At 32.4% G+C, this 25,214-nt stretch overlaps 1 pseudogene; it reads left to right on the forward strand.

The window, feature by feature from the left end:
- The first annotated feature begins 353 nt into the window (after positions 1–353).
- Positions 354–16,950, forward strand: LOC119608042 (annotated as a pseudogene).
- Positions 16,951–25,214: the final 8,264 nt, after the last annotated feature.

Below are 25,214 nucleotides of genomic sequence, written 5' to 3' on the forward strand. Positions count from 1 at the left end.
CAATCGTGTAGAAATGTATCACTGGGTTTTAAAATTTTGTTGGTCAGTGTTAATTAACATATCACACTATTATACAACACACAGTGGTTAAGAATCTAATGAAATTTAAAATATAAATAAATCTTGAGAAGATCTACCAAAGGAGATGTGAGGATCGAAAATACTCCAACAGGACTATATATTCACATGTCTTATGTGATCCGAAAAGAGAACTTAATTCATATTCATATATTGCAAACTAGTTGAGTCTTTATATTTCTACAACCTCATTAAACGAGTTTTCTATTGATCTATCCTTTGCATAAGTTTTGTAGTAAATGAACGATATGTGTCACTTTAACCACAAACGAACAATGAGCTTAACAATTTTCTACATTTTTCCTGCACCACCTATCGATGTTGTTTTCTTTGTACAAAGTCAGGACACAAAACATCATAATGAATTAAGTTAAAATCTAAAGATGATTATAAACAAACAATCATAGGAATTACAACCGAAATATAGAATTAGATAACATGTACTGCATGAACCATTCAATTACCCAGGAGACTGGAAAATACATAATTTGATACCAAAACTAGTGTTACTCCAAAGGAACATGAAAATGAGTACAACTGCGAATACTAATCAACAAATGGAAATATCTTGTGACAACACAAGATGGGTGGTATTTTGTGAGGAAAGGACAAATGTTTATTTAGGTTAATTATGGAAAAACTAAATGATGAAAATCACAAAAATCGCAGGTGCTTTATTTATATTGATTTGCCATTAAATACACAGGCCAATAAAATTTTAAAAAATTCGAAACCCAGATAGCAAAGTACGCATTTTAGTTTTTAGGACACGATATTTCAAAAACCTGATGTGAGGGAGAAATTCTGAGGCCAAATTTGAATGCTTTGCTCAATCATTTAGAGAAGTTTACTTTGCAAAGCTTTGGTGTCTGGGTTGGCCTGTGTTATAGACAATGATTTTGTGAAATAATTTATATATTAAAATCTTTTGTTCTCAACGTGTGGTATAATTTAACTTTCTTCTATCTGCTTTTATATTTGGGACATGCATTATATAATAGTGAGCCTACAATCATCTATCATTTCGCATTTTTTGAAAATCCTAAATGGTTTAAGTGCCCACTGCTGCGGGCTGATGTAGTTTTTAGGTTAGGTTACGTGGGTTGCTCGCTAGTAGGCGAGTTTACTCGGAGGCCTTGTGGCTGATTGTGATTAGAATTGTCATTCCCTAATATTGAGAGAATGGTTTCCCTCTCTTATTTCGTTGACTACTTGGTTCGTTCGGTCTCCGTGAAAACCAGCATGTTCTTCTAATAAAACCGATCTTGTTTACTAGTGATGTATCTCTGAGACAGTCCAGATCATGGATAAGAGCTCTACGAAGATAGATCGTTTTTAGTATGTCACTATTCAAAAGGTATGTTTATACAATCGGATCAAAAATATGAACTTACCGGGTTTTCTGAGTATCCATATTGTTTAAAACGCTTTATAATTTTCTTTTTAAACAAACTAAAACAGTATTACCGATATTTACGAAAAACATAATAACAAAAAACAATTACAAATTGATGCCGCTCATGAGTTGTCTCGTTTCGTTTATGATAATTTACGAATTTCAACCACAACGAATAAATCACGTACCACAACTTCATCTAATGATTACGACCTGCTGCATACTGACTTATATACGACAACTATTAAAGCGAACCTAAACAACTATAAGCCTCGTATGAATAAACCGAAACAGAAAATAATTTTAAAGAAAGCTTTATACATTTGCCCTGCGGACACATGGGAGACCGGAAGCATGAAGAACAACAAAAACAAGGACTATAATGATAATGAAACATGTGTCATGTATGCTGAACAAACAACAAATGCAGCATTATCAATGACATGTGTAAGTAGCCGTGAGAAGAATTGCAAAAACGTATAAAATACATATAAACTTTTTCATTTAACTCTAAAAATTTCAGTCGGGTATAGCAAAAGCGTTGCTTGCATTTTTCTACAGTATCTGAGAACATATAATAAATATTCAATTAAAGAAATTTTCTTTTAAGACTTCAATATATGAATGTCCAGTGGAGTTTACAAAAATTACCTTTACAAAATGTAATGGATAATTGAAAACAAAAGTTTCGATATAAATTATTTTCACACCTTTAAGAAAGCGTTTCTCTTACCTGCAACAATGTGAAGACATAATAATAAAGTTTTACATTCTTCTTTTACAACTTTTAAATTAAAAGTGAAGAAATTCATATCGCTATTAAAACATGTTTAAAATATCATCAATAATGTTTGCAAATAATACACAACACCTGGATCAAATACGCCAAACATGTCAAATATTTTAGTGTTTTATAAGATAAGAGATGATATCAGTTCAAAGCCTTTACATCAACCTTTGGCTACGCAAACCAATAACCCCTTAATAGTGACAAATGGGTAACTTAACCCTTCCGTCACTTCCATTTAGTTCAAGGTTCGAACCTTGCGTTGCATGTTCGTCTGCTACATCATTACCCTGTACATTGCAGTGTTTTGATACCCACAGACTTATAGTAAAAAGCCTCACAGTACCACTTAGAACACTTCCACATTCTACGGTTAGGCTCAAGTGCACCGTATAACATGCATACATATGTTAAATGTTCTAATTGCAGCTTGATATATAGCTATATGCCTTCGTAACAGTTCTGCCACTTTCCAGATCTCTAGGATTTCTACTTGGAGAACACAGCATTCATTAGGGATTCTCAAAGTTCTTTTTATGTCCATGTCAGCAATTTAGACACCGGCACCATCTTGGATACTTCGCTGAATACTGCATATTCTTTAAACAGCTTATCGTATCTACTCTATTCTTCCCTATCGAATATCGTTATCCTATGTTTTGAAATTCTACTAGAAATGTTATCCTGATCTTATACATCCATTTCGTATAAGATTTTTGTGTAGTTATCACGCGAAGGATTTACCAATGTAACTCATAGAGCTTTAACACAATCCTTACAGCTACACATCCCAAATAATAATCTATAGTGATCAGATATTGAAAGATATTCAAAGCATCCTTTGGTGTACTTTTTACGGTGCCTGTGATGTCTTACTTTATGCCTGTGATGCTCACCTTTGTGATGCCTAGCTAAGCACTTCTAAATCCAGTTTATCATATCAGGCCACAAATCCCAATTTCTCGCCAATGGAATTCTTTCAAGTGTAGAAGGCGTTGAGTCTCCTTCTTCAATCTTTCCAGAGTATTTTCCTTCTATGATAATTTATTATCTGGGATGGTCGGTAAATACTTAGCTCCACTAGATAAACTTAACTCAACACCATCTAACTTAGGAAGCCTAAAATCATCTACCTTGTTCCATCTGGTGAAACATGCTAGTTCAGTTTACAGAAAGTCCTTTTACCTTCGTCCACCATGACAGTTCATCCAATGCTATCTGCATGATAACACTGATTATGGATAAACATTTTTCGTTAACCAGTAATACTACATCAGCCGCATAAACCACAATCTTTCTACATTTGCATTCAAACTGCCTTAAAATAGCGTTAATCGCTAATAACCATAGGATGGGAAATAGTACTCCTCCCTTTGCTGTTCCTTTTGATAACCTTTGTCCTAACATAGTAATCCTCTAAGATAATTCTCTGATGTGATAATTCTAAGCATGTAGACTATCCAATTCACCACGAAATCTTGGATTGCAAGATCTAATCACTTCACTCTCAATGTTATTGAAAGCTCCCTTGAAATTAATTGTTGCATATTTTTATGAAAACACAATACCAACAATAAACGCCAACATAACAAATGTTGAGATGGAACATAGTGCGAAAACAATACAAATTCTAAAATTAGCTCTGAGGGATATTGAAGACTTCAACAAGTTAGAGTGCTATATTCGGCTATGCCGAATCTTAAATACCCTCCACCAGCAAGCTACTTTTTATTGAAACCCATCTAACTATCTAATTTTTAGATAAGTCGCCAAAATTTTTGTCGAACTAATTTTGATTAGGTCCAGAAAAATTTAGAATGATTTATCTATACATATACTTATGTCGAATTTTATCCGGAGATAATAATTTTATAACGAATTAAGTGGTATTAAGTGATTTTCAACAGTTAACCTTATATGGGAGCTAAGACAACTTATGGACCGGACCGGAAAAAATTCCGTATAATGATTTATATACAAAATACACATTTACGTCAAATTTTTATACCTGAATGTGTATAAAATGTGCGTTTAAGTAATTTTCAGAAATGGTCCTTATATGGGAGTTGTGACCAAATATGGACCGATCCAGAAAAAATTGTATACCTATGTATAAAATGTGCGTTCAAGTAATTTTCAGAAATGGTCCTTATATGGGAGTTGTGACCAATTATGCACCGATCAGGAAACAATTTCGTATAATGCAGAAAAAGATAAAGTATAATTTTACTCCAATAGGTGCATTTAGACGATTTTAGGAAGTGGACTTTATATAGGAGCTATGAGCAATTAAGGGCCTATCCGGAAAATATTTCGTAGAGTGATTTATGTAAAGACAAAACATATAAGTGTCGAATTTTCTCAAGATAACTTTATTTGACAATGAAATATGTGTGTTTAAGTGATTCTCAGAAGTGGACCTTATATGGGAGCTATGATCAATAATGGACCGATCCGAGAAAAAAGTGGTAAAATGATTTGTATGTACACAAAACTTATTCAAGTCGAATTTTATTCCTATAGCTTAAGAATTCAATGAAATATATGCGTGTTAGTGATTTTCGGAAGTGGACCTTATATGGGAACTATGACCAATTATGGGCCTATTCGGGAAAAATTTCGCAGAGTGATTTATATTTGGGCAAAACATGTTTGTGTCGAATTTTATCAAGATGGCTTTATTTGATAATGAAATATGTGCTTTTAAGTGATTTTCGTAAGTGAGCCTTATATGGGAGTTATGACCAATAATGGACCGATCCGTAAAAAATTATTTTGTAAAATGATTTGTATGTGCACAAAATATATTCAAGTCGAATTTTATTCCGATAGCTTTAGAATTCAATGAAATATATGCGTTTAAGTGATTTTCGGAAGTGGACCTTATATGGGAGCTATGGCCAATTATGGGTCTATCCAGAAAAAATTTCGTAGAGTGATTCATGTTTAGGCAAAACATATTTGTGTCGAATTTTATCAATATAGCTTTACTCGACATTGAAATATGTGCTTTTAAGTGATTTTCGGAAGTGGGCCTTATATGGGATCTATGACCAAGAATGGACCGATCCGTAAAAAATTTTGTAGAAAGATTTGTATGTATACAAAACAGATTTGTGTCGAATTTTATCCCGATAGCTTTATAATGATTATAGTGATTTTCGGATGTCGCCCTTATATGGGAGCTATGACCAATTATGGGCCTATCCGGAAAAAATTTCATAGAGTGATTTATATTTAGACTAAACATATTTGTGTCGAATTTTATTACGATAACTTAATTTGACAATGAAATATGACCTTTTAAATGATTTTCGGAAGTGGGCCTTATATGGGAGCTATAACCAATAATGGACCGATCCGCAAAAAATTTGTTAGAATGATTTGTATGTACACAAAACCAGACCGAATTTTATCACAATAGCTTTATTCATCAATGAAATATGTGCGTTTAAGTGATTTTCGGAAGTGGACCTTATATGGGAGCTATGACCAATTGTGGACCGACTGAGATCTACGTCGGCAGTATGATTTCTGTTCATATTATATTTATATGTACAAAATTTGGTGTTGATACCGATATATTTGATTGAGTTATTAACGATAAACTAATTTCCGGGAATATGTACCTTTGTATGGGGGCTATAGGAAATATTGGATCGATTATAAAGATTTTGAATATGATTGATTACTACTCTGAAAAAATAATGTATGACAAAATTCATCGCAATATCTTTGGTAGTTTCTGAGAAAACTTCAAAAGAATTATGAAAAAAACGTAATTTTTTTCGAGGTAGTCTGAAATTTTTACTCATAACTTTTTACGTTGTGAACCGATTTTGCTGATTTTCAATACCAAACTGCTTAGGATAATAATAAATATTGAGTGAATTTGGTTGATTTCTATTACTTAGTTTTAACGTGAGCGTGTTTTATACAGACAGACAGACGGACAGACGGACATAGCTAAATCGACTCAGAATTTCATAAGGACCCAGAATATATATACTTTGTTGGGTCTTAGATGAATATTTCTTGGTGTTACACATGGAACGACAACCTTATATATACCCTCTATCACCACTGATGGTGGTGGAGGGTATAATAACAAACAACACAGACTGCATCAAGTTAATCAAGCAAATCATGAGAATCATCAAATACAATGGTTATTCCGTACTTTACTTTATTAAGGTATGTAAGTGGTAGTCAGTTGATTGTAAAGTGTGGTAATGGAATCAAAAGAGACTCTACTATTAAGACAATTTATGTTGAGTGTTGGCAAAACTTCAAACTAAATAAATCAAATTTAAATGTTTAGCTTGATTTTATACGTATTTGCCTCATTGATTTCAATATTTAATCAAATTATGATAAAAAATATGTTGATGGCATTTTAATCTTCATTGGTTAGAGGATCTTGTATAAATATTTTATGATTTCCATTCTATACACAGTTTTCAAAAGAACCAATATCTGCGGTTATGTAACAAAAAGTTTCTTGAACTCACATCAATATTGTAGCATACAACTGATCTGATGGTGTCAGAGTTCTCTCTTGTCTCTACTAAAGCAGCCAGCACGCAACTAGTTTCCGGCTTCTATCTCGTCGGCAATCGGGAGGATTCGTTGCTACTTTAAGTAGAGTAAACGTCGACATGCACAGTATTTATTATTTTATTTTGTGCGTGCGTAAAGTAGGGGAAAAAAACAGAAATGAACAAAGAAAAGAAAAGAGAAAGGGAGACTAATACACAGGAAAGCGGAAACGAACATTTAACATATTGAACTGCACTGTGTGAAGGTGGTAACACAGTGTCTTTTATCCCCTCCCAACCATGTTCATACTAGGGAAATGCTGTTGGTATTAAGTATGATCCCAAAGATTATTACCCTAACCAGAACAGTTCACCAGGAACCAGTTAAAGACAGTTTAGAACTGCATTTTGAAATTCATGTTATTTATTAACAAAAATAAATCCTTAAACATAACGTTTAAAAAAAAAATTAACTAATATTGAACATATTAAAATTATTGAAATGTCATTTGAAACCAAATCTCCAAAAACCGTTAAATTCAAATAAAACTCTTCTCAACAGAAAAGTTGTTCAACAAAATTACAATTTTGAAATAAAAATACATAAAATCATTGCCTCCTACTACAAGCGCCCCTACATAACCCCCCAACCAAAATCAGATTTGGGAGCTAACAAGCAGCACAAAGCTGATACCGCTTGTAGTGGTATGATAAAAAAAAATAACAAAATGAAAAACAAGGTTATTGACGTATGTCCTTTGCGTGGTATACACCTAGAGAACGACCATTTAAATCTTCCAATTCGTAATAGCAATTTCCGGTTTTCGCCTTAATGCGTGCTTTAAGAAACGGTGGCGATAGTTTTGCATTGTAACCCTTTTCAAAGTTACTTTGGCTAAAGTTTCTTCGGAAAACTTCTTGCCCTACAACATAATTTACTCCACGCGATCGCAGATTGTAAGATCTTTCATTACGCTCTTGTTGTCGATTCATATTCTTCGCGGCTCTATCACGTATGATGTTAAACGAATCTTCACGGTTAAATTTCACTTCCCTATCGTCAAGCATTTCAAGTTTTCGAAGAAGTGCATAAGTATTACCGTTGGTAATCATATGCTGTCCGAACGCCATGTAATAAGGTGATGTACCTATAGAAGCATGCACAGATGACCGTAGAGAACAACTAATGCTGCTGAGGTATTCATCCCAATTACTTTGATCGTGTTTGATATAAGCCCTTATTGCCGATAGCACTGAACGATTAACCCGTTCTGAGGCATTTGCTTGGGGCGAGTGTACCGCGGTGTAAACGTGTTTTATCGCGTAATTAGACAAAAGCTTGTTAAATTGAGTAGACTTAAACTGCGAACCGTTATCAGAAACGATAGTCTCAGGCGTACCAAATGTATGAAACAGGTCTTCTTCCAAATATTTAACCACGACGTCTGCTGTAAACTTTTTTACGGCTTTCAGAAAACTAAATTTGGAAAAGTGATCTAGCACTACAAAAATACCAACGTTACCTGATTTCGAACGTGGATAGGGACCAAGAAAGTCAACGTAAAGTTTCTGGAAGAATCTAGACGTTTCCGAGGTTTTACCCATAGGTGGATGCATGACGAAATTCGGGTGCTTAGTTCCCTTACAAACGTCTCAAGAGTTAATGTAAGATCTTACATCGTTCACTAAATTAGGCCAAAAGTAGAACCTACGAATTCGTTCTAGAGTTTTATTGATTCCGCCATGAGATGATAAGTGGCTATCATGTGCCCTTTCCAAAACTTCCCTAACCATATCTTTGGGTATCCAAAGTTTCCAAGCAAGATCGTCCTGCAGCTGTTCCCCGGAACAGTGTTCAGTACGTCTGTACAAGTATCCGTCAACAATTTTAAGGTCTGGAGTTTTGATAATGTTTTCCCTAACTCTGTCTAAAAGTTGTAGGTAGTCAGTACTCTTGAATTTTTCGGATTGTAGATCCACGAAGACCCCTGAGTCATCTAAAGCGGACAAACTTAAGCAGTTTATTTCAGACAAATCTTCAGTGTTAGTACGCGAAAGTGCATCAGGAACTACGTTTTGGCTACCTTTCCGATGTTCAATTTTAAATCTAAATCCTTGAAGCTTTAAAGCCCATCTTGCCAACCGCGAATTGAGATCTGTTTGGGACATGAGCCACTTTAGAGATGCATGGTCAGTGATCACGGTGAACTCGTGTCCTTCCACATACGCTCGAAACTTCTTAATGCTAAACATTCCTGTTCGGTAACAGAGTAGTTACGTTGGGCTTGGTTGAGCTTCTTAGACATAAATGCTATCGGAAACTCTTCACCCTCCGCATTCTTTTGTACCAATACACTTCCTATTCCAGTGTGGCTAGCATCACAGTGTATGAAAAATGGCTGTGAGAAATCGGGACTATGCAACACTGGTGCAGTTGTCAAGATGTTCTTCAATTCATCAAAGGACTTCTGAGCTTCTTCGCTCCATATAAACTTCCTACTGGTCTTTAACAAATCGGTTAAAGGTGAAGTAACCGCAGCGTAATTCTTGATGAACTTCCGATACCAACCGGACATCCCTAAAAATCGTCGTAGTTGTTTTACAGACCTCGGTGTCGGGAATTCAACAATGGCCGATATTTTCTCCGGGTCTGTCTGAATTACCCCATTACCCACTAAATGGCCAAGATAACGGACTTCCTGTACGCAAAATTTAGATTTTTCAACATTTATTGTCAGTCCTGCAGAACGAATTTGTTTTGAGATTTCTCGCAACACCTCCATATGTCTGGAAAAAGTATCTGACACGATCAATAAATCGTCCAGATAGACAAACACTTCGGTTCGCAAATTCGCCGGTATCACTTTGTCCATTAGTCTCGACATCGTCTGAGGCGCATTACATAGCCCAAAAGGCATGACCTTGTAATGGTACAAAGGACGGCCGGGAACCGTAAATGCTGTCTTATCTTTCGACGATTTATCCAACGGGATTTGCCAGAAGGCATCTTTTAAATCTAAGCTGGTTATGAACTCAGCCTTAGGCAAACGACTAAGGATCCCGTCGATATTGGGCAAAGGATAAGCATCCTTGATTGTCACCGAATTGACCTTGCGGCTATCTAAACATAACCTAACTTTTCCTGGCTTCCGGACCAAAACTATTGGGGAAGACCACGCGCTGTCAGATTCTTCGATGACATCGTTTTCCAACATCCGGTCTAGTTCTGCGTATATTAACTTTTCCATAGCAGGAGATACCGGGAAATGACGTTGTTTTATCGGGGTGGCAGAACCAACGTCAATGACGTGAGAAATTACACTAGTTCTACCTAAACCCTCTTTGGAAAACGATGGAAACGAATTGATCACAATTTGAAGTTGTTGTTTCTGATTTACGCTAAGTAGTCTCTGCTCTGAAATGCTCGAGGTATCCTTAGGTAACAGCTCTGAATGTAATTCGGAAACTATTCCTGGTGGCAACAAATCAAAACTATGCCAAAAATCTACACCTAAATATAAGTTTTGGGCTAATGTTGGGACAATATATAATGTTATGGGTTCCATTTTACCCCTAAAAGCGATGTTCGTGTTTATAAAACCTACCACATTTTGGGATTTCCCGTCAGCTGTCTTAACGACGGATCGTATTTTTTTAAATTGGCGACCAGAATCAAGAAATTCTGTCGCAGCTTGAGCGCCTAAACAACTAATCGAAGCTCCGGTATCCAACAAACCCATCATCGTTTTACCAAAAAGCTGAACTTCCGCATATGGACGAATATCATTGGGCTTGTCGTAAACAGAACTTAATAGTTTACGACGAGTATACTTAATTTTACCCCAAAAATTCTTGACACGCTTAGTAGACCGTGTTGTTCTTGAATTTGGAGAGTAATCACTAAAAATGCGTTTTCTAGCAGCATTGTATTCGGCCAAACGAATGTGAAATGGTTTAAAATACGTAGGTGGATGAATTTTTAAGTCTGGAGCAGGTGTTATAGAATTAGGTTTGGAATTGGATTCATTAATGGTCACTATAGGTGTTTCAGAATTACATTCGGAAGAATGATTTACTGAAATTTGTATGTCAGGGTGTTTAATCGGTTTAGATAAAGAATTATCTAAACTCGAACTTGAATTGATTGATGAAGTTGTTGGTTCTAGTCGGTGTTGGTGTATGTTGATCGGGTCGGTTTGCGTGCACTTTTCGGTGCACTGGACCGCAAGTTTTTTGAACCAGTACAGTTTGTACAGGTTGGCTTATAGGCATTGGCTGCTCCGCAACCATAGCAAAATACCCGTCTTTCATCGAGGCAATCTTGGAATCTATGACCCGATTTCTGGCAATTCCAGCAAACGAGAGAAATTGCAGAGATTTCTTCGTCTGATGTTTCGACATCATCTTCATACATCTCATAGACTTGTCTGCGTGGAATAAACGATTTAGAAAATCCATGCTTTTTCCCTACATCTTGCATGAAGAATTCCCGTTTGCGACATACGTCGCGGAGTTGGGAAATTGAGTTAATTTCCAAATTTAACAATTCGTGTTGAATTTCTGGCAGTAGATTACGGCGTAAAATTTCCACTAGCACGCGTTCAGGAAGAGGAATCCTCAGGCGATCTGAAATATCAATTATGGCCTCATAAAACAGGTCGAAACCCTCTCCTGGTTTTTGTTTCCGGTCACGAATCATTTCACGAAAATCTACGTCAGTGCGCGAATCTTTGTATTGTTCGCGAAGAGCACTGCAAAGATCTGGCCACACGATTCTCCGAGCAGCTTTGTGGTATCGCCAGAACCAGTCAGAGGCTTTGGACTCAAACAGAGTCGAAATATGGTCACAAAGAACCTCAAAATTCCCACCCAAAGTTTGCTTCGTTAAAGCTTCAACTCTATAAATAAAATTTTCCACTGGGATACCCTTACAGTCCCCAGTAAAACGTATCTTCCAATTATGGATGATATGTCCTACCTTGTCCGACCTTAACGACGAATTTGTTGTCGACGCATTACTAACTGTAGTATTTTGAACCAAAGGATTTCTATTTGCTGGTAAACCTAACAACTGTTCCAGAGTTTGTTGCTCTACGGCTGGCAATGTTAGAATTTGTGGGTTTTGATTAGAAACTGATGGTTGAATTTGTGTCGGGGTATTACCAGGCGATTGTGCACTGAGATTTAACCTTTGGAATCCAGCTTCAATGTTAGATTCTATTAATTTTGTCAAATGTTGACTAAGGGTTGTAAGCATTACGGCTTGCTGAGCACTAACCGCAGCTGAAACCATAGACTGTAGTTGGTCCCGTTGACCTTGGGGAGAACTAGTTGACATAAAAGAAATATTTGGATCTGTAGGTGGAACACTATTGGAACGATTATTATCGTATTCCAAAGCCCTTTGAGCCTGGGCACGCGCACGAGTCACAATTGTAGGTGGAGGTTGTGTATTAACATTACCAGTAGTTGACGGTCTTTGTGGTTGGGTTGCCTTTAGTTTGCCTTCGCAAACAGGACAAACTAGATTGTTTTTAGGGATTTTACCCAAACAAGATGAATGTAAAGGATGACCACAAGGAGGGATATACATAGATCCAGATTCCAAAATGGCATCTTTACAGAGGACACAATTAGGAAGAACGCCACTGGCGCTTTGAGGTTGAGACATTGTATTAAAATATAATAAGAAAAACAAAATTAAACTAAAAATTCAGCAATAAATGTTAAATCAACCAAAACTAAATTCGGTTAAAGACTTAAACTATAAAATAGACTAAAGGTAATTAAAGAAAAATTAATTAAAAGTTTTACACCACAATGGATTTAAAATTCAGAACCAAGTAATGTAAAAACAAGAATAAGTAAAAAAATAATGAAAATAATAAAAAGTATTAAATATTTCGCAAATTAAAATATATAATAATCATGAAATTAGTTCCTGGTTAAACTGACGGATGGTAAAAAAGAATGTTCAACATCGATTAAAAATTCATTACCAAAGAATATTATAGGGAAAGAGAAATAGTAACAAAACATAGGGAATGGCCGGTACTAGCTTAAAATTTGTTTCCAAGTAGTCATTTCCACACCATACTGATACTATTAGGGAGTATTATCAATATTGATTATTCAGTTTCCGGTCAGTTTTTAGATCGAACTCCAAAAATCAGCAATTCCAGGAAGTGAATTGTCAAATCAATAACACACAGCAAATAAGAGAACGTATGATTAACATTAATGTCGGTTAACAGCATAAAAAGAGAACACATGTAAATTCCAGACAATTAGTTAACCATACTAGAGAATGGAAATTGAGGAAGCAGAATGAGAAAAACATAAAAAAAGAATTGAAAATTTACATTAATAAAGAGGACCACACAAAAACATGAATTTTGTAAATTCAAATGATGGTAGTTTGAGATTTAATTGAACTGTGTGGGCCCCACGTTGGGCGCCAAAAATAATAATGTAGCATACAACTGATCTGATGGTGTCAGAGTTCTCTCTTGTCTCTACTAAAGCAGCCAGCACGCAACTAGTTTCCGGCTTCTATCTCGTCGGCAATCGGGAGGATTCGTTGCTACTTTAAGTAGAGTAAACGTCGACATGCACAGTATTTATTATTTTATTTTGTGCGTGCGTAAAGTAGGGGAAAAAAACAGAAATGAACAAAGAAAGAAAAGAGAAAGGGAGACTAATACACAGGAAAGCGGAAACGAACATTTAACATATTGAACTGCACTGTGTGAAGGTGGTAACACAGTGTCTTTTATCCCCTCCCAACCATGATCATACTAGGGAAATGCTGTTGGTATTAAGTATGATCCCAAAGATTATTACCCTAACCAGAACAGTTCACCAGTAACCAGTTAAAGACAGTTTAGAACTTCATTTTGAAATTCATGTTATTTATTAACAAAAATAAATCCTTAAACATAACGTTTAAAAAAAAATTAACTAATATTGAACATATTAAAATTAGAGAAGATCGCGTAAAAACAATCTTGCAAAAATCAATATTTAAAAAATAAAAAAATATTTATTTCAAAAAAAAATTTGGGTTTAATCGGGATTCGAACTCGGCTCTCAAAGCAAAAAAAAATAAAAACAAAAATATTTAACTCGTCCGGGATTCGAACCTGGGCTTACAAAAAAAAAATAAATTAAAAATTACTTTGCCCTCACTGGGATTCGAACCAGGGCCTAATGAGTGGTAAATTACAACTCAATCCACTAGACTATGGTGAGTTTTGAAAAATTATGGGTTATTTAGTTAATTAAACATTTATGTAATTTACATGTAATTACAGAAATGTAAAATATTAAATGTATTTGAGAATAAATAAAAGACATTACATACACTGATATAAGATGATTTTAACAATTACACTCATGTTAACGAATTTTTCTGTTAACAATATTAACTTATTAAACATTCTGTATGTACGTATCAGTGGATGTTATGTGTTTTTATTAATATTTTGTTTGTTTAAAAGAAAAAAATGAAAATAACATAAAAAAATGAGCAACTAAACTTACATTTACCAGGATCCCACGTCGAAAGATCTTTCGTCTGCTTCCTGTAGATGTCTGTGTATATAATGTTGTTGAAATTTTTTTAAAAATTTATGTGTTTAAAATTACAGATTAACATTTTATGTTATTAACATTTGAACTCAATGTACATTTTTTTTTTTTTTTTAATTTTTTTCTTTTTTTTTTTACTAATATTTTTGTTTTTATATTATTTTGACACTTGCTTTAAAATATTTTTATAAATTATACTTTTTCACCACTAACAATATTGATTTTTGCATTACATTTAGTTTCTTTAGTTTTCTGTCGCGAGTGATCAACAAAAAAAAGTGATTTAGTTAGATATTACGAAAAAAAAAAATAAAATAATTAAAAAAAAGTAAAAAAAAAGTGACAGATTTAAGAACAATCGATATTTTACGAATTAATTTATAACCACATTTTGTAAAAATTTTAAAATTTGATTAAATAAAGATTAATATTTAAACTTTGTTTCTTTTTGTTATTTTTCTTGTTCTTCTTGTTGATTCTTTTAAGGTTTTTAGTGTTTTTTTTTTTAGTTTTTAAATTTTTCTTTTTCTAAATAATTAAAAATTTTTGTGAAACTTTTTATGAAATTTTCAAAATTACTCTCCACGAACTTTCACACAGATTATTTTTCTGATTTTTATTATAACTTTGGAGTGTTCTTTTGGATTTTTTTTTTTCTTTAAACAATTGACATTTTCCCCGCACTTTTCACACTTTTCTCCTCGTCTCTAAGACCTTAGTATTGCAACCTAAAGCTTTCCCTGAAGGTTTGATTTTACGCCGAAGAAGGCACGATTGTGGGCGAAGCCTTCCCAGGCGAAGATTTTGTGCCTGGAGGTTTCGTCGCTAGAAGAATTTTGTCAAATATATCAAATTGACGTAGGTGTGTTTGTGTGCTGTAAAGATATTTTGGTTTTGGTTATGTTAGTTTGTATGTGTGTGTTTTGTTTTTTTTTTATGTTAATTATTACCTTTTTGTAAATAAAAACAAACGATTTTCTCTTTCTTTGACTTTTGTTGCCGCTGGGTAAATAAAATAACACTTTCTGCCTACTTTTGAGTTGAAATTTGTGAAATTGGCGTTACTGCGTTAAAAAAATTAGAAAAATAAAAAAACTGATTTGAAAAAAAAAAAAAGGATTTTTCTCAAGTTTTCCTTTAGAAAACAAAACTTACATTATTTTATTATCCTGTTACAGATAATTTTGTGGATATAAAATCCAAAAGATCCTTTCACGAAATGCGAACAATTTAAGCCAAATTTATTTAAAACTTAAAAAAAATTGTTTAACACTGAATTGTTTAACATGAATTAAATTCGAAGGATAATGGAAACAGGATAAAAACTTACAATTTCAAAAAAAAACTTCTTTATTTTTTTTTAAATAAATTTTCCGGCAGAGTAACGACGTTTTTTTTTTTAAGAAAACTGGTAGGTAGCAGCAGGCAAAAAGGAAAGATTTTGGGCAATGGCTTCCTTTTTATACCCAATATTTGAGAGAAAAATTTTGGAAAATTTGGAAATCTAATGTTTTTTCAGCAAAAACTAACACATACAAAATAAGAAAAACCAATACCAAAATATATATCGAAAATGTCTTCCTTTTATCTTTTGACAACAGCACTGCATTATCATTTAATACAAGCTGTCAACAAATTGAAATGTCATTTGAAACCAAATCTCCAAAAACCGTTAAATTCAAATAAAACTCTTCTCAACAGAAAAGTTGTTCAACAAAATTACAATTTTGAAATAAAAATACATAAAATCATTGCCTCCTACTACAAGCGCCCCTACAATATTTTAGCGATTGTCAGTCTTATTTCGTTATCACTTCTTTCAATGATATAAAATTTGCATATACAAATATCATTAAATTTTAAAAATGTTTCGCCATCATAATGAATTTTCTTCTCTTTTGTGGTTTTCGTTAGCGTTTCAGGTGTTTGCCAAGTACTTGGTTGTTACAATTCAATGGCTGAAATTTATTTGGGTGAACACTACGGCTATCGTTTATATGCTGAAGATGGTTTCAATTATATCACTGGTGGTGGTGGCATTGCATTCTCATTGCCAGTGATTAAACTTATTTTGAAGCATTGTTCATGTCTTTCAGCTACGGCACCTGATGATATGATTTTGGTCTCTTGTTTGCATTCACTTCAATTGAAAGCTTTGCACTCGTCAAAGTTTCTTCAAGTAAGTTTAAATTTGTATTCGTTCATTAATATTATATTAAACTTTAATTTTCCTTAAATAAATTTATACATGATATATTTTCTTTTCATTTTAGGCTCGCCCTAATGACTATCCCTTGGAGTTATTGCAGCAAGAGCCGCCAGTTTCGCTTCACAAATTTTGAAAACTTGATCCAATTGAAGTCTACAGTGAATGGTTTACCGCTGAGGACCATCAACTGTTAGCTAAGGAAAATCATGTTTATAAAAATCTTATTGATTTGGATTACAGTTCCAAGAATCGTAAACTGTTAGCTAAAACTCAACCCTTGAATTTAAATGAGATTCCTGTTACTTTAGAAACTTCATTTTATCATTCCAAGGAACACCATGTTGATCTTTAATCAAGTGTTATTTGTTATCTATTTATGTAAATAAATAAGAAGTAATGTATTTTTCTAAATAAAACCTTTTTCTCAAAAATTATTAAAAAATTGTCCCACGGTGAGTGAAGATCTGAACAACAACTCGTATTTTTAAGACAGTTATAGGCGTTAGGATATGACTGTTTAGTTTCAATAAAACTTATTTATGACGAATTGCATTGCTATACTGGCATTTTGAAGCAAGTTAGGTGTTTTAAAATTATTTTATGAAGAGGACTTTATATGAGGAGTAGACCCAATTATGAACCAATTGTGTAGTTTCTTTAAAAACTTTTTATTTCCATAATGGCATCGCTGGGTAGAAAAAGCTGGTAAAAAAAATTGCTTCCTTTAATTATTTAGAATTATTCACAATAATATTTTGAAATCTAAAACTGAAAATTTCTGTTTTAAACATTTGTTTGTCACCGCATATTTACGTTCACAACTTCCATCATTAGCCATTTGCAAATATGGTGGTCATGTTTATGCAGCCATTTGGCCATTACTTTTATTTTTGTAAAATAGAAAAAATATAAAAGTGCAACTAGTGATTATTTAAATGGCTGTGGGAAACAAGGTTTAAGTGGAAAGTGCGTGCGGAGGAATGTTTATGTGTGCGTGGGCAACATTTTTAAAATTTGAATTTTAAAGGAATTTATTTTTAAATAGAAGTTTAGGAAACAATTTAAAATAACATTACCTTTAAATATATGTTTTTATCTTAATTTTACTTTAAACTTATGACTCAATAACAGTACTTGCTGTGAGTAAAAAGCAACTAATAATCGTTATTGCTTTTAATTTGTCAACATTACTAATAGCAAACAACTGGCATTAAAAAATCAAGATGTATTTGTTGTATGTTTTTTCATCCTAAATTGCATGAAATACATACATAGCATACATAAATATCTTACATACTTATAGTCGGCATGAATAATATTGTTAATTTGTTACAAGCACTACACGTCGTATGAATTATATATTTCTAAAATATAATATTTATCAAGCATACGTTGTGAAGTGCAGTCACTGCTTTACCAATTGCTATTTTTTGTCAATAGAGAATTCAAATTGTTTTTCTCTTTTATACAGGTTAACAACAGATTAAATATACTTTTAAAGTTAGTTAGTTAGTTAGTTAGTTAGTTAGTTAGTTAGTTAGTTAGTTAGTTAGTTAGTTAGTTAGTTAGTTAGTTAGTTAGTTAGTTAGTTAGTTAGTTAGTAGTTAGTTAGTTAGTTAGTTAGTTAGTTAGTTAGTTAGTTAGTTAGTTAGTTAGTTAGTTAGTTAGTTAGTTAGTTAGTTAGTTAGTTAGTTAGTTAGTTAGTTAGTTAGTTAGTTAGTTAGTTAGTTAGTTAGTTAGTTAGTTAGTTAGTTAGTTAGTTAGTTAGTAGTTAGTTAGTTAGTTAGTTAGTTAGTTAGTTAGTTAGTTAGTAGTTAGTTAGTTAGTTAGTTAGTTAGTTAGTTAGTTAGTTAGTTAGTTAGTTAGTAGTTAGTTAGTTAGTTAGTTAGTTAGTTAGTTAGTTAGTTAGTTAGTTAGTTAGTTAGTTAGTTAGTTAGTTAGTTAGTTAGTTAGTAGTTAGTTAGTTAGTTAGTTAGTTAGTTAGTTAGTTAGTTAGTTAGTTAGTTAGTTAGTTAGTTAGTTAGTTAGTTAGTAGTTAGTTAGTTAGTTAGTTAGTTAGTTAGTTAGTTAGTTAGTTAGTTAGTTAGTTAGTTAGTAGTTAGTTAGTTAGTTAGTTAGTTAGTTAGTTAGTTAGTTAGTTAGTTAGTTAGTTAGTTAGTTAGTTAGTTAGTTATAGTTAGTAGTTAGTTAGTTAGTTAGTTAGTTAGTTAGTTAGTTAGTTAGTTAGTTAGTTAGTTAGTTAGTTAGTTAGTTAGTTAGTTAGTTAGTTAGTAGTTAGTTAGTTAGTTAGTTAGTTAGTTAGTTAGTTAGTTAGTTAGTTAGTTAGTTAGTTAGTTAGTTAGTTAGTTAGTTAGTTAGTTAGTTAGTTAGTTAGTTAGTTAGTTAGTTAGTTAGTTAGTTAGTTAGTTAGTTAGTTAGTTAGTTAGTTAGTTAGTTAGTTAGTTAGTTAGTTAGTTAGTTAGTTAGTTAGTTAGTTAGTTAGGTTAGTTAGTTAGTTAGTTAGTTAGTTAGTAGTTAGTTAGTAGTTAGTGTTAGTTAGTTAGTAGTTTAGTTAGTTAGTTAGTAGTTAGTGCACAACATTCTTAAAATTTACACAAATTAAAAAGCACCTTCAAATTTGTTTTAAAAGTTCATTCTAAAAACAAAATATTTAAATAACAAGTAAGAGTGTTATATTCGGCTGTGCCGAATCAAACCACCATCAAACCGTATGCCGTAAAAGGAATGCACCCCTATAAACATCAGGATCATATTTGGAATATGGCTTAAGTCAATTATGGACCGAGCTCTTTTGAGCTAACAAAATATTAATTTTTAAAAAACAAATATTTATTTCAATTCTTAAACCGTGAGGGTCAATTATGAACCGATACTCATAAAATTTTGTACATAGATTATGTATAGAACTTGTTTATTGCGAAATTTCAGGGCTATACTCGTATTTTAAATAAGGAACACTCGTATTTTATTAACCAAAACTCTTTTCTGAAGGGAACCTTTTGTGAATGACCGACACATTCCGCATGAAATTCGGAGCGAATTTCATAACTGTATTTCATAACTCATATTTTTAAGCCAGTAATGATCGTTTAAGTAATTTTCTGAAGGGGACCTTGTATGGGCGGTAGGGTAAATTATGGACCGATCCTCCCTAAATTTGGTGGAGAGATTTTGGCACTCATTAAACTTATGTGCGTCAATTTTCGTCACATTCATATTTTTAAGGCAGTAATGAGCAATGTTGTTATTTGCAGAGGGGGGCCTTATATGGGGGAAGGGTCATTTATGGGCCGATCCAAAAAAATTGGTACAGAGGCTTTAGCTCGTAAGAAACTTACATGTGTAGCATTTCATTGCTTTACTCGTATTTTTAAGACAGTAATGAGCGTTTAAGCTATTTCCTGAAGTGGACCCAATAGGGGGAGTAACGCCAATTATGGACCTATCCATATAAAAGTTATTAAAAAGATTTTGGCTAGCGAGGAACTTAATTGTGTAAAATTTTATTGCTATATTCGTATTTTTTAGCCAGTAATGAGCGTTAAAGTCATTTTCAGAAGGGGACCTTATATCGGAAATAGGGTCATTTATGGACCGATCTTAAAAAAAATCGTAGAGCGATTTTGGTTTGTAAGAAACTTACTTATACCGAATTTCATCGCTATACTAGCATTTTTGGACCAGTAATGAGTGTTAAAGTAATTTTCTGAAGGGGACCTTATATGGGGGGTAGGGTCAATTATGGGCCGATCCTCAAAAAATTTGGTAGAAAAATTTTGGCTCACATGAAACATATTTATGTCGAATTTCATCGCTATACTTGCATTTTGGGGCCAGTAATGAGTGTTAAAGTCATTTTCAGAAGGGGACCTTATATGGGGGGTAGGGTCATTTATGGGCCGATCCTGAAAAAATTTGGTAGAAAGATTTTGGCTCATATGGAACTTATTTATGTCGAATTTCATCGCTATACTTGTACTTCTGAAGCAGTTATGCCCGTTGAAGCTGTTTTTTGGAGGTCCACTTGTATGGGGGCTATCCGAAAAACTGGACCGATAATGCCCATTTTCAATACCAAACAAACCTTAACAATAGAGAATATTTATGCAAAATTTCAACTGCCTAGCTCCTCTCGTGTGGTCCCTATCGTGATTTCAACAGACAGACGGACAGACGGACGGACGGACAGACGGACGGACATGGCTAGATCGTCTTAGAATTTAATAAGGACCCGGAATATATATACTTTTATGGGTCTATGAGCAATATTTCGATGTGTTACAAACGGAATGACAAAATCAATATACCCCCCATCTTTTTTGATGGTGGGTATAAAAATTGTGTAATGCGTTCTAATAAGAACATCGAATCTCTTTTATAAACGAACAACAAATAACAGAACAGAAAAAGTTGTTATTTTGTTTACAATTCACGTGCATCTTTACCGCTCATTCAATTTAAACTATTCTTTAACATATAACAAAAAATTTAACCGCAAAAAGTCTGGTAAACATAATAATGAGAAAAGTTAAAACTTTATTTCCAAAGTTTATAAGGAATTCACGTCGTTACACTGATGGTAAATGTTATTGACATTTTTCGAACAAGTGACTACAAAAAGTCTCAAAACATCCATTTCACTGTTTTTAAGACCACTAGGAACTGCACTTTAGTAGTTTTTAATCTAAACAAACAAATCAGTGTGGGAACTTGGAATTGTTTTGGTTTAATTCATAGGCTAAACTTTATATTTAATGTAAATTAGGAAAACAAGTGTTGCTAGCGAATAATAAAATGCTCACATGTAATTTTTGCAAAATAAATTTATCAACAATTCACAAGATTTGTTCAAATCGTTAGTCTATGTCTTTAATATGTTGAACATACACAAACACTTTTACTTAATACACCCTGTAACAATTTTGAAAAAAAGCTTTCACACATAGAAAAGTTGATATGCATGTGAAGCTAGAGTCCATTTAGAGCAATTCTTCATACTCCGATTTTTATAATCAGTTCATATATTCTTATAAAAGGACTTACAATTTTAAACGGATATTTTAAATATTAATATGTACTATACGATACTAATATTAGTATCAAATGAAAGCTGGAAATCTGTAGATACTATCTATATTATTTATTGAACTCATTTAGATAAAAATCGAAAAATAAATTAAATTTAAAAATGCTCTAATTTTGAAAACAAAAATGTTTAACTACTTCTTTTGCAGCAAATTTTCTTTAAGCTTCCACATCTTTTTTAATCCCGATGGATTTAAATGAATAACATTATTTTGAAGTAGAAGTTCTCAGCTTCATTTGATATTAATATTAATACCAAATTTTTTATATAAATTTGGAATTCAATCTTTTTAAATCGTATGTTCTTTAAACCTTAAGGTTCTTTTACAGGGCTATAAGGGCTGATTATGAAAAACTGTGTACACAGAGTTAATACTAATGGTACACAGTTTCTTGTATATATAGATTTTTTCATGTGTGAAAATGGCTGTTCAACGGTGATGTTTCTTTTAATGAAGTATTTCATTGACTATTTCCTTATGTGTATTTTTCCAAATTACATGCTTAGAGTTTATGTTTTTTTGGTCACTCACAAAAATGGGAGAGTAAAATAAACAAATAAATGCTATTTATACATCTTATCAGATTTTAGCGAATTTAGTTCAAATAAAAGTAAATAATAGAGTTCAATGCTTTTTAACTTAATCGACTCTTAATAAAAGTAATGACATTTTTCTTTAGCAATAAGAAATTTAAGAAGTTTTTTCATGAATATGGGTATTTATTTGTGTACTCTCTTATTAGACAAGTTAATACTTGTACCTATCTTATCATAATCCTTAATCACAGTTAATAAAGTCGTGTTATAAAAATTACAAGTGTTCAATCAAGAATAAGAGCCCAAATACAATATTTTATATGTATATACCCCGCAAGAACTTACATTGTAAAGTACTTACCACGCTCGCTTACATATAAATACTTAAATAAGTACTTACAAATGGAGACTTAAAAACTTGTTTTGTTGCTCAACCCTGTTCCTCTTGTTCGTTAGTTCGATATCTTTCTCACGACACCACTGCTTTGTTAATTTGTAATTAATGAAATAATGTTTATCACACAAATAAATATTTTATTTTTGTGTGTGTAGCCATTGCTAGCGCGCGATCAAATAAAATGTCCAAAAAAGCTGCAAAACTCAAAATAAAGTACTTGTTTATCTGATTATCAGCTTCAGACAACAAATGAAATCTTTCGAGTAATTGATATTAAAACATCAGTTAGTACAGATCATAGAACTCTGTAGCGAAAAATAAAATGAACGAAAGAAATATGTATAAAAGTATAGTAGGTCAATCATGATCATTTGATACCCTACATCTGTTAGGAGTATATTTAAAATGTTTCATTGGTACAATATAAGGATTTCCTTGAAAAGAGCGTTTATTTTGAGTTTAACTGCAATTCTTATATATTTATGCTATTTAATGACAAACGTTTTCTGAATGAAGCTTTGTAGATGGACTAAAGACAAATATGAACTAAGATACATGCAATTTAGAGAAAGGATTTATGTTCATATAGAATGGGCTTCAGACCAAATTAAATATTTGTGAATTAATACAGGAAATAATTCTAGGTCGATCGGTATACTTTAAGTTGGGAGTATGACCATTATATTAAAGTATTTTAAACATCAGCACAAACGAATAATACCATCCCAGTATATTAATGTAGAGTATAAAGAGATCATAGCGGAAAATTCAAAATATTATTTGTGATAAAGAGTATAGAACATAAAAGGTAGTAGCTTGCTATGAAATAATAATTTTAAGATATTTTTATCTTCCAGTAATCAATAAATTTATCAATTTTAATTGCAATTCTTATAGTTTATAAAGTAAAATAAATAAATTTGTTAAAAATAGAAATATCGAGCCCTTTTCGAACAAAAGACGTAACCGACAAAAACTAAATTTTACAGGAGAGCATTTTTTTTTAATTATCTTCGAAGTAGGACATAGCATTACTCCAAATCTCCGTTAATAAATATTATTATATCTAAAATATGGGATGCAGTTTGTTTCGATTTTATATTGACGCTATATCCGATTTTTTTGTCGCTTACGTCTTTTTTGCCGAGACAAATTTTTATGATGTAAACAATGTTAAGGCGGTTACGTCTAAATTCTCTGTCTAAAAAAAATAATTTTTTGTGTATATCTTTATATAATTTGTATAAATCTGAAATTTTAGAGTGTAATAAATATTTTTTTATATGATTTTAAGATCAGCGATGTCTGTATGTCAGTTTTTTTGTTGAAAACCGGATAGGTTCCGAACGTTAGGAGCTAAAGCGATGAAATTCTCCAAAAATGCTCAATGATGACAAATATTGTTTGGTGTTAAAAATGGGCAAAAATTGGTTCATGATTTCACCTAGCTCCCATATAAGCGCCACCCGGAATATAGTTAAAGCATTAATAAATATGTTGTTTATGTAGCAATAGCTATAAAATTTTGCAGAAGTCAGTTTTATATACCTGTAAATTATGTTGGGAAGTATAAAAGATATCAGGCAATATTTGACCCTAGCCTCCATATATGGATTCTTTAAGAAAATAACTTTATGACCATAGCTGACTTAAAAATGTTAGTATAGCAACGAAATTTGATGTATGATGTTGTTTTAGGATGGGTTCATATGTCCCTCATACATAAAATAAGTTTACAGTTAACAAATCTTTCAAAAATTAAGAAAGTATGAGAAAATTCTACCAAAATGATTTGTTTTTGAAACTAATCAGCCGTTTAAATTATATAGACTTCGGTCCACTATTGACCAAATCCCTCGTTAAAGGCCGTATTCTGGTAATCACCCAGATGTCCACATTAATATCCATACATGATAGTACAATTCGCCATATATAGAATAAATAAGTAAATTCTGGTAGTATCGATTCATTAAGATTTCATATATAGATCCGCCTTTTGAAATCCACAAACTTACAACCAAATATAAGAGTTAGTTATATGGTAGTTAGTTAGTTATATGGTAATATAAATGCAATGTCATTAGTAATTAGAATGAACTAAATTCATAAAAAGTTATAGAAAATTATAAATTTCAGCACATAAATTGCAATGGCATAGTGATAATTACATGAATTTATAACAATTATACTCAGATATGTGGCATTTCATTCACAAACAAATTAAATACGTTAATTTGTTCAAAATTTTTCTATAAATTTTATACATTTTAAAAGAAAATTTAGACGTAACCGACACCTTGCTGTTACAAAATTCATAAACAGAAAATAAATGTGTACTTACGTCTTTTTTCTTTTTCTTGTAAATTTGAAATCACTGGATCTATAGCTACGAAATTTTCAGAGATGATGCTAATAGACCTAAATTATCGATTTCTATAAAAAAAAGAGAATCGAAAATCAAGTCGCTTACGTCCATTTTGCAAAAAGGGCTCGATATAATTATTTATATTTACTTTGTTACATTGCAGTTTAGACCTTAAAATAAAAACATCTTCTATATATTTTATTCATCTCCGCTTAAGTAAATTTGTTTATT

The sequence above is a fragment of the Lucilia sericata genome, unplaced genomic scaffold, assembly GCF_015586225.1.
Source record: "Lucilia sericata isolate MDLA Ls3-8-SP2 unplaced genomic scaffold, ASM1558622v1 Contig000779F_arrow, whole genome shotgun sequence".
Lineage (NCBI taxonomy): Eukaryota > Metazoa > Arthropoda > Insecta > Diptera > Calliphoridae > Lucilia > Lucilia sericata.